Source organism: Candoia aspera, chromosome 18 (assembly GCF_035149785.1).
Source record: "Candoia aspera isolate rCanAsp1 chromosome 18, rCanAsp1.hap2, whole genome shotgun sequence".
Classification (NCBI taxonomy): Eukaryota; Metazoa; Chordata; class Lepidosauria; order Squamata; family Boidae; genus Candoia; species Candoia aspera.
The window spans coordinates 7,586,760-7,593,645 of record NC_086170.1 but is presented as its reverse complement, the minus strand read 5'-3'; the positions used below and the strand labels follow the sequence as shown (position 1 = coordinate 7,593,645).

Here is a 6,886-nt window from a genome sequence, read left to right as displayed (position 1 = left end):
CTGAGACCTTTTGGACATTCTTCTGGACAAGCCACTGAGAAATGGGTGGGATCAGGCTTTGGAATGCCACAACGTTCTCAAGAACTTCTAGTCTTCCCTGTGGCGGCCTTTGGGCTGCAACACAAGATGGCTGCAGCGGAATGGACTTGACTTAAACGCCATGCTTTTATTTTTGTATGAGGACTTGGCCACGGGTCACGTTTCCCACTGCCCTCCTCCCACCCCACACATACACACAGCAGTGTAAGGAGGCCCCTTTCAAAAATGATTCCCATGTGTTGCGTTGTGTTGTGTTTTTTTAAGTTCAGCTCGGGTCGTCAGGGCAATATCTCCAGTTCCATTTAGATAAACCTGCTTGAAGGGGGTAATAATGATTCTTCAGCTGCATAAAGGACTGCTTCTGGCTGTGCTAAGATCCCTTCCCAAAGAAGAGTTGCTTGAATCCTTTTGGATATTCTTGTATGCTTCAAGGGAACCCTTCTTTGCTCCTTCAGGAAGATCTGGAGTTACATATCTTCTGAATAAATTTTTTCCAAAAGCTGCCCTTTCAAACTGGCAGCTGCTTCACAGCTTCCTCCTTGTTCTTCTTCGGGATACCGGTAGGTGCAGTCGTCTACTTCTTGGGCTAACTGCCCATGTAAAGCTATGGAGCAGAAGAAGGGGGAAACATTAAGCCCTGAGCTCTATGCGCAGGCATGCCGAGCACTTCAGGACTGGTGCGCAAGGTCAACCTCCTGCTTCCACCACCCAGAAGAAATCCAGCTGCATACAGGTTGACGTAGGAGCTCTGGTGAATAAGACCAGCTCCTGATGCCTCGGGAAAGCAACGGCCACCTGCCAGAGTCATAACCAGCAGGAGAAACACCTTCCCAGTTCATCAGATCGACAGACATTTCTAGGGAAGGCTTCCTGCGTTCTCATCTCCAGAGGAAAAGAGCCATTTCCAAAATCCCTGCCAACCTCAGCAAACCACATCAGAGCATGGCTCCTTATTTTATAATCCCCAACTGTCTCCCAAACCCTAAATCTAGTGAGTGTGGACCCGTGCCCCCCGCCCCAAAAGGCACAGTCTTCCTTGAGTCAAATATGGCGGCTGTTTGCTGTTGCCTTCCAGGATGGGGTTCTTTGGGTTTGCTGGTCTAATCTACGGCCCTTAGATTTCTTGATTGTCTCCCGACCATAGAGTCACCGGGTTGGAGAGCAGGCGCTTCGCACATGGAAAGGCTCCAGCAATGCCTTGAAGCAGAGCTATGAAAATGGCAGGAAGCCACTGTTGCCCAGTGGAAGAGATGAGCTTAGTGGAAGGCAGGTAACCATGTGGAGCAACGCAGGCTTTTGGCCTTGGCCCTCCAAAGGTATGACTCCACCAGTGTGGATTGATCAATCCCTCCCTCCCTCCTTTCCTTCTGCACTGTGTACTTGAAGGTGAGTGCGGAGAGCTTGGAGCACGCGCATGCTGTGCTGTGCTGCTGTGGGGCTGGAGCCTAGATGCCTGTCCTAGGTGTCCTGGAGGTGTTTTGCTCCCCTTCCAAGAGGCAGGCCCCACCATACTGGGGCCATACTGGGGGGTGCAAAGTGGTGGGAGAGGAACCCCGCAGAGAGTCAGCAGACTGCCGCGAGCAGAAAGGAGCAACAAGATCGCCTTACGTTTCAGGAACTTCCCTTGGATCCAGGATTGGAAGAAAATACAGACGAACAGCACGCATACGGCAGACAGAAGGAGGACCATGACGAGGGCGATGCTGACGGGGATCAGTTGGCTGCCTGGCTCTAAAAAGAAGCAAAAAGCATCAGAGACAATCCCAGGCTTTCCTACACGTGAAGGCCACCCTGGAGACCTTTGCAGGGCAAGGAAGCACTGGGCCCTAAACTCTGGCACCTTTTTTGTTTTTTGGCAGCTCAGGCCACCCTGTCAAATGGCCACCTGCCTGTGGCTGCCCATCCCTACCACAAATAATAAATTTGGGCCAGTAGAAATCCCAAAAGCTCAGAAAAGTGGCTAACACCTGCTACCCAGAGGGGACCTTTGGCTACAAAGAGCACTGGTTCCCAGCCAAGTGCCTGCCAGCAGAAAAAGGGGCTTTTCTCCCCTGGTACCCTTTGCTCATTAGCTGCCCAACAAGATGCCACAAGGAGACGCTGTTGTCACCAACCACGGAAGGCCATTCGGGGGCCTGCTTTGGGAACAAGAAGGCCACTGAAGTATTTTTACAAAAAAAGAATTGGCATTGCTGACCACATCTCACATTTGCCTTAAGCAATTTCTCCCGTACAACATCTAAAACCCTTTTTGCTGGGGAAGTTAGACTGTAGGCCCGAGGCACGAAGCCAGACAGGTGGCCTTGGGCCAGTCCCTCTCTCTCAATGTGGCCTGGTGGCCCTGCAGTTTTCTTGGGAACATTTCCAGAAGGAGCTCGCCAGCGTCACCTTCCTGGGGCTGAGAGAGAGGGACTGGCCCAAGGCCACCTGTCTGGCTTCGTGCCTCGGGCAGGACGAAGCCCAGTGCCTTTAACCACTATCCCAAACTGGCTCTCATGTGGATCTAATTTCTCAGGGATGGGAAAAGGCAAGGAGATAAAAGCAGAGAGACTTCTTCTGCAAAGTCACATCCTCCTGGTGATCAGCAGCAGCAGCAACACACAAACTTACAAAAGGAGCAGCAGCAGCAGCAAAATTTAAAGGAAAACCAAAAATGTGCGGGAAAACAAGGGCAGAGGACAGTCTTCAAGCAGTCAAACCTCCCCCCAAAATCAGCCTGGATGCTGCTGATGGGCAGGTCCTCCAAGCTCAGCCATTACTGTTTGTGATCAGGCCCTCCGATTTGTTCCGACACGCTGCCCCTTGTTCCGCGGGGCAGCCACAGGGGGTCCAAGCAAGTGCAGTAACAAGTTTTTGCCCATCTCTGTTGCTTGTGGGTTCCCGTATTTCTGACTTTTTACTGCAGTAGTAAAGATCAGAACTCCCACATGGGTGGGTGGGGGAGGCTAACCCTGCCCCAGGCTGCTGATCTTGACGAAAGCCTAAATTGTGTGCGTTGGGGCGGGGAGCAACAAGAGAAAGAACGGAGCGAAGGGGATTAGGCTGGTGGCTGCCAAGCCATAGGCTGGCTTCCGAGCATCTGGGATCACCAAAGCCACACAGCCACGGCTAGACAATGTCAGCCAGACAGCTCATGGCTCCAGCTTCAGAGGAGTAGCTGTTGTTCTTGTGCATGCAAATACTAACTATGGGCTTCGTGACGCTTGCCCCCGTTTCTTCCAGACATCTGGAGAAAACCTAGCACCCCGTTCTCTCTTGTAGACCATGAGAATTACAACAGAAGAGCGCCTACTTCCCTCCCAGCCCCCCACCCTCCCACCCGCTTAACCACAACCTCAGCAGCTGCACACCTATAACATTTGGGGTTTTATTAATCTTGATAATTAAATGATAGCATAGGCTGCTGTTAAGTCCAGCCCATGTGGGGAGCCTATGCTTTCGTGTAGTGTGCAGGCCAGAAATTGGATACATTCAGTAACCAGGTTAAATAAGTTGTGTGAACGCAGGCACCCTGCCTCCTTCTCTGGAAGGAAATTACAAGTGGCTATTTTTTGCAAGGGAACCCCCCCCAAAGTAATGTGTTTTATGATGCTCAAACATTCCAGGACTGCCTTCATACAACACATTTCATGCAGTTATTTATTTATTTAGCAGCCTTTCCAGATGCCCCAATCACAAGACTTCGGGCAATGTGCATCAGTCAATTAATTTTTTGAGTTTGCCCAATACATACGTCGACCCAGAAACTAAAAAATGGGCTGAGTTTGCACAACACCCTAAGAAAAACACCGAGCAAGTTTCAAACTAGCCAAGCCTTGCAGATCTTTGGCCTGATTACACATGTTCTGTGAACACAACCAAAATATACTCGGCCCATTTTTCAGTTTCTGAGTCAATATAAAAAGAAAATTATATAGCCTTAGGAAGAAAGAGGCCTATTCACACAAGAAGCCAACAAGGCCAGAGTGACCTTTTTCAGGATGCTTTCAAAGAACAAAGCAAAGGTACCATCGTTTGCGTCTGGACTAGCTTAAAAGTGCTTTAGAACCTCCTCTGAAAAACAGCCTCTTTAGAAATGTGAGCTGCTCAGAGTCAGTTGGTGCCTAGATGGGATTAAACAATTAGACAACAAATAAATGCTCAAACAAGACTTGCCTGACATCTTAGTAGAGAAGATAGACAGGGAAGTGGAGGACTGTGTGGTGAGGCTTTCTGACCCAGACCAGCAAATCACATCTCGCTCCTTTGTCCCGGGTTTCCAAATCTTATCATCTGGACATCTGCAGGAATTGCCCAATGGTGTTAAAACATACGCTTCACATTTTATACTTGGGATTTAAAAATTTATTATTTCAGAAGAACTTACTTTCTCCATGGGTGGCATCCACCTGTACGCTGGTCATTAAAGGTCTGTTCAGGACAATTCTGGCAACCTTGATAAATACATAAATAGGTTTTCACTTCTGGATGAGTCCAAGGTCCACAGCAGCCGTTCCTCCCCTTGGCCAAGAATGGCTGCTTGTGCGCCGTCTCATTCAGCTTCGGAGCTTTAAAAATCACACAGACGCACACAGCAGCTGTCCAGGGCACGTGAAAATCCTGCAGCTGCAGATGCTCAAGGGACGTTCTTTCCTTATAGCTGGGGGGGACAGATTCTGCACAGGTGGGCCGGACATTTTTTCCAGGTCTTCAGAGCACCACGGTGGAACGGACCCTTGCTGTTCCCAGCGTGCATGTGTGTTTTTATACAGGCAAGCAAGTTACAGCTTAATTCTATTTTACCCTTCGGCCTTATTATGAATTGAATGACCACATCGGAAGTCCCTCAGCCAACATCTCCTTGCCGTTTCCATCCCACCACAGTACAGAGAGCCATGGCAACTGGCGGCCACCTTACCTTGAGGAGTGCGCTGCTGTCCAAGGGGGCATTCACACGCCTCACAGTCTTTCCCGCATGAATATCCAGCGGCACATTCGCAAACCGCATCGGCAGTTTCAGTACACTTCTCTCTGTACGCATAATTTCCTTAAGGGTTAAAATATTGCAAGAGCTTGTTGTAACTGGGGAGCAATTGACTTTGAGAGAGGACTTAAGAAAGGCCCGACTAGGGTATCCAGAGCTGGGGAGTAACTGACCAGCCTCCTTGCTGGGGTTCAGTAAAACGGCTGCTAAGAGGCCAGGGCAGTCAAGGTTTCTCCACAAGACCACGGACTTCAACTCCCAGAATTCCCCAGCCAGCATGGGGAGAAACAGGGCTAAGGGAGTTAACTCCAAGTGGGGGTCAATTTTTGTTCACTGCACAATCCCAGTGCGGGGTTAGGGCAGCGTCCCCACCTTCTCCAAGCCACCCCACTGCCAAGGATGGGGAATCCCTGAAGCCCCGCGGCCCGGGACTTCTCCTGCCCGGCTCAGGCGGGTTTCCCGCGCGGAGAGTCGCTGCCCCTCGAGACCGGCCGGCTGGAAGGAGCCTCCGGAGGCAGGAGCAGCCGGGGAGGGGGGCGCGGGAGCCGCAGTAGGACCCTCCGCAGCATCTCCGGAGGGAAAAAGCCGCGCTCCGAGGCGACCTCAGCCGAGAGGAGGGCAGCCAAGCGGAGAAGACGCCCGTCCTCAGCCAGCCCCGCAGAGCGCCGGAGAGATGCGTCTCCGCGAGGCGCTCCTCCACGCGCCGTCGAACACGCGACGGCTGCTCAGTGGCCTGAAAGCGGCGGGCGGGGGTCTCTCCCCCCCTCCGCCGCCCCTTCCCCAGGAACCGGGCAGGCTGAGCCTTTGCCGGGGACCGCGGCCGCCCCGCCGCTCTTCGTGAGGCAGCCGCGCCGGACCGGAGCCGCGGACTTACTGTCGCACACGCGGCACTGCAGGCACTTCCCCGAGGTGTCCCGGTAGGTCCCTGGGGAAAGGGAAGGAAGGAAGGAGAGAGAAGGACGAGTTAGCGCGTCCCGAGCCGGGGGGGGGGGGGCGCCGCATGGCCCGCATCCCCGGAGGGCGCCCCCGAGACCCCGGGCAGCCTCGCCCGCCGGCGCTCACCCGACTGGCAGGAGGACCGGGAGAGGCCCCGGCTCGGCGGCAGCAGCAGCAGCAGCAGCAGCGCCCAGGCTAGCCGCCCCATCGGCTCCCGAGCCCCGCGAGCGCTCTCCGCCTCCTCCTCGTGCGGCCGCCGCTTGCGCCGGCTCCTCGCCTCTGGCGCCCCGCGGGGCCGGGCGGGGCGGGGGGGGGCGGAAACCCCCCGCAGACTTTCCAAGAGGGGATCCCCCCCCCGGGCTTCGGGGCGGGGCGTGTCCGGGGGTGTAACGAGCCGGAAACGGCCCGACGGGAATCCACGCGAGTGTTGGACGCGTCGGAATGGGAGCGCATCGCCACAGCTCCGGGTCAACCTGTGGCTGGCTGGGGGCGCTCGGAGAGACGCGGGGGGCGGCTTGCAGCCGTTCCCTTCCCGCGCACCGATGATGCTTCCTAGTCAGGGAAGGAAACGGCTGCAGGCCAGCCGCCCTCTCCCCGCTCCGCGAGCCCCCAGACTCGAGGGAGTCAGGTTGGCAGGGCGCTCGGGTTCCCTCCCACTCCCCTCCGCGGATGTGTCCAGCCAGGCTGGACCGGACGGCCACCGGCCTGGGCTGCTCCACTCTGGATTTCCTCGTGCATTCTCTGCACGCAGAGACGCGCGCGCGCGCGCACACAGAGAGCCACTTCTCTGCTCCTCCCCGCGGGCTGTTCAATTGTGGACAAATGGGGGGCTGGCTGGGGAATTCTGGGAGTTGAAGTCCACACATCTTCAAGCAGCCAAGGTTGAGAAACGCCGTTGTATGAAATTGGTCCCCAACGCCTGGCAAATTGGAGCCCATCCCATTCCTC

The 6,886-nt window shown here is 54.6% G+C and overlaps 1 long non-coding RNA gene across 1 annotated transcript; it reads right to left on the bottom strand.

The window, feature by feature from the left end:
• Positions 1-4,200: 4,200 nt before the first annotated feature.
• On the bottom strand, positions 4,201-5,059 carry LOC134507119 (uncharacterized). The gene is made up of 3 exons (XR_010068873.1): positions 4,937-5,059; positions 4,406-4,472; positions 4,201-4,319 (listed from the first exon to the last, which is right to left on the bottom strand). It is a non-coding gene; the product is annotated as an uncharacterized LOC134507119 (long non-coding RNA).
• Between the last annotated feature and the right edge of the window lie 1,827 nt (positions 5,060-6,886).